This window comes from Carassius gibelio, chromosome A10 (assembly GCF_023724105.1).
Source record: "Carassius gibelio isolate Cgi1373 ecotype wild population from Czech Republic chromosome A10, carGib1.2-hapl.c, whole genome shotgun sequence".
NCBI lineage: Eukaryota > Metazoa > Chordata > Actinopteri > Cypriniformes > Cyprinidae > Carassius > Carassius gibelio.
In genome coordinates, this window is record NC_068380.1 from 11,469,959 (window position 1) to 11,474,342 (window position 4,384).

The following is a 4,384-nucleotide window of genomic DNA, read 5'->3' on the forward strand; positions in this document are numbered from 1 at the left end:
GACAGCTACACTTGTATAGAAATGGTTCTCTTTTTGAAGAGCTGCTTTTCAAATCACCAAGGTTTTCCATCTGAAGGAAATGAAATGTTGTAGGATCAGCAAGTTAACCCTTTCTTTATACCACTTAAGATGCCTTTTGTCAATGATGAATGAACAGCAAATGGCATAATTTGGTCTAGAAAGCCTGTCGGTGCTGTTGAATGCATGAGAACATCTCCCTAAAATCGGAAGAGTCATTGCCACAATATGATGAAAAGACTGACAGAACATTAAGAAACACAGTGGGAGATATGAATAATGCATCAGTGCAAATCTCAGTACGGTGAACCTTATCAGAATTAAGATGAGGTTTAAAGTTAGGGTTAAAAAGAGCTTCAAATTAGAACAGTGTGTGAGAACTAAAAGTTAGAATGATAAATTCGGTTGAAAGAATAAAGATAGTTTAGAGATGCCTTGGACACTAGAAATAAATGTCACCTGAGATAGGACTTAGTGAACAGGGAGAATTCAGTGTGTGATAATACATCCATCCACACACATATACTATATTATATATATGAATAAATACATTAAAATAGATTTTCAATAATAATTAAAATTACAATGCATAGTGATATGCATTTTATTTCCATTTATTTAGCGGTCATTGTGCTGTGATTGACCAATCAGAATTGATTATTTCATAAGATGTTTAACTTACAATAAAGCACCCTACTAAAACCATGCAAAATTACTCTCAGAAGCATACTGCTTTGCTTACCTGCAACATTTTCAATTTATTAGCATGTTTTATATAGTTTATACTATAAGTCTTTATTTAAGAAGTCAGTACGTAAACTTTTTTTTTGACAGCAAACGTGTGATTGACCAATCAGAATCGAGTATCCCAGAAAGCCTTTTGCCATTCTTTACAGAACCATACTGAAACACAAATTACTGATTAAAAAAAACCTTTTAATTCATTAGCTTTAATTTATGTTATATGGTTAGTATACACTAGTCAGAATAAATAGACTATAAACAGCACTCAGTGTTCCTATTTAAGCTCAAGTTGGAAAGGTCATTTTTGCATAAAGCAGAAGTTTATGCACATATGCACCTGTTTTACATTGTTTTACTAATAATGCGATTAGAACTGACATTCTCTGCATTTGGGAAGTACAAACAGTCAAGTATCTAAACACACACACTCACACGTTTCCTCTTTCCACAGATGATTTATGTACAACAACACATACGCAAATTGTAAGTGTGAATTAGTGTTGGAAATTCTGCAGAGGACTGTCAGTGGGCTCTAGTTGCCAACGCCATCAGAGCCATGATTAGCATTCATACTGGACGCACTGCTGTGAAATCCCACACAGGACCACACAGGTGTTGAGGACTGTTAAACGCTGTTATTAGGAAAGGACTGAATAAATAACAAACTATAGAATAGAGCAGACCAGGGCACACTACGTCTTAAAATGCACAGACACACACATATCACGCATACCGCTGCACACAGTTTACATACACACAGACACGAACATCCTTCAGTCATCAGCAGTGCACCTTCGGGAAAAACGGGTGTCATGGCAACAGAAGCAGGACTCAAGTGTTACTGTAGCAATCAGAGAGGAAAGGCAGCCAGGGGCTTGAGAGGTGTCTGTCATTATAGACTGAGTGATTAGGAGGGGGTGTGGGGGTGCGAGAGGCAGGAAACGATTAAATATTCAAGCAATAACGCAGCCAGAAGAAATATCGGATAGAGGTGAAGCGCGTCTGGAAATCAGAGAAGGAAGGGTGAAGGAATTTGTGCTCACAAGTTCAACATCTGCCTGAAAATCCTGCATGTGTCTGTGATGAGAGAGTAAAGGCTGCAAAATCTATCTAGAATTATTTAATAGCATAATTCTGACTAAAATATAATTTTTGCTCAAATATTTTGTACCCCAAAGAGGAAGCACCATAAACTGCAACACAACTACTTGTGCTGATGTAAATGCTTTGCAGCCATGCCAGTAATGCCAGATTTGTTATTTAAAACCAGAGGTAGAGTCTCTTTTTCTCCCTGCTGTACTGAAAAAATACCACACCATGGCTTAAAAACCAAGGTAGGTAGAGAACCATCTTTTTTGGTTACCATTACACCTCTAATAAATAGTATTAATTTAAAACTATCAGCAAAGTCATTTCTTAAAGGGAATCCCTTTAGACTGTTATGATGTACTGGATGTAATCCATTTCTGTTTTCATACCACAATTTCCAATTAAACACTGACTGGTTTTGCTGTAAAACCATAATAAATTAATATGACATCTTCTTCGTTATAAGAGATTTTTAGAATCATTGTGTGATTGTGTCTACTTTGTGGCAGTTATGGATAATAGCAAGTTATTTTAGCTCCGCTGTAGTATCCCTATCTGTAGCAACAGTGGTGTTTATGCAGAAACTAGGGTTACCATGGTAATGTTTTATAAGGGATGAACAAAGCTCTACATGTGCTCAGGCTGAGAAAATGTCGCTTAAAGGGACACTAATGTATACTTTCAGTTACAGCTATCTATTTTGCACCTTGACTCTGATGGACACACATTATCTGCACTTATGTGCTTTCTGCACACCCACCTAGCCTTCACTGAGTCAGACACACACACACACACACACACACACACACACACACTAGAACAGCTACATTAAGACCAAATAGTATGTCAGAGCCATCTGGTGGACAGTATAATTAAGTTCAGCTGTTTTATGGCCGGTTGTGTTTAAAAAAAGCAGTTTTTACAGATCATCACTTAATTTGTGTTTAAGTGATGATCTGTTATATAGTCAATTATTAATACTTGACCCATTTTACATTTCATTGTGACACCAGTGACCCTTTATTAAAGCTTTAGATATTTTTTTGGTGAGAACCATTAGATTATCTAATGTACAGATAACTTAGCATGAAAAGTAGCTGGATAAATGCGTGAATCCACAAAACTCCAATAAACTGTAGATTTTTGCCTGTCCTGTGTCAGAGTTCTCAACCTTCTTCACTATATCAACATTTAAAGAATTCACTAGCTAGAACCATGCCACAAACCAGCTATACAACTGGGGAAGAGTAGAAAGAGGATGAAGGGGTCGAGGGAATGGGATGATGGTCAGGTTGATCAGGGCATCTTGAATTGATGGCTCAGGGAGACTCAGGGTGGGGTTACCGTCTCTAGCGTATATTTAGGCCAGACAATAAGGACCCCCTGATACAACCTGATAGAAATATAATATGGGATAAGGTTGGCTGAATGGATGAGAAAGGGAGGGAAGGGTGGTTCGAGAGAACGAGACTAGCAGAGCGGTATGAGGTGTCCCGGTATATATGGAGGTTTGGAAGTCAGGTGATTGTTTGAGGCGTGGCCCTGCTCCCGAACTTCAGTTATCCTAACTTAACTTCATATTGTTCATCAAGTAATTAAAAAATGGAGGCTATCCATGACGTACAGTACATAAATTAGTTTTTTTCATTAGAACCGATTTGGAGAAATTGACATTACTTCACTTGCTCGCCACTGGATCCTCTGCAGTGAAAGGGTGCCGTCAGAATGAAAATCCAAACAGCTGATCAAGTTCTTTCACATTGACTGAATATCTTTTTTTTTTACCTAACCTTATACACAGAGGCATTGTTGTGATAAAGGGTTCTGTTCAAACTACTGGTATAAACTTAGCAGTGCACAATTCCCTAGAAAATCATTACATGATTAGGATTTGTAAAGGTACATGTGGACATTACTGAAGTAGTCAAACCTGTTCATTAGAAGGGGGGTCCCAGTACTTTAGGCATTATGGTGTATGTTTGGTGTGGTAGGGGGTTCAACCTCATATTCTTTCATTGGGCCCAAAATTGCTAGCCGCACCCCTGCTATTTCTCCCACTGAGCCCTAATTCACTTATAACAATGGAGTTTGTGGATAGTTCTCTGTATAGACATTTATAATATTACCAAATTATTTGGAAAACAGATCATGTCACTTGTTAAAAAAAAAAGCTGCCAAGACCTCTCAGGAGAGGGCTGCTGGTTTCAGGGGCGTCTGTGGGCATGCAAGGGCAGGAAGTAATGCATCTAGATGGACCCGCATCTATGGGCACAGTGGTTTGCTGCAGGTGAACTCATCCATGCACTGTGTTATGAGACATGAAATCAGATCTGACTCTTATCTACCCTTTCCCTAGGTTCGGCTGCCTGGGGGCTCATGGTGATCTTTGATCCAGTGGGCAAGGCGACAAGAATAGCACAGCGTTTGGTATTCCTATTGACATGGACTTTTGAATGAATCATCAAAACCACACTAGCGGTGTTATCAAAGACATACAACTGTGAGAAATGTAATGACACATGATTCAATCATA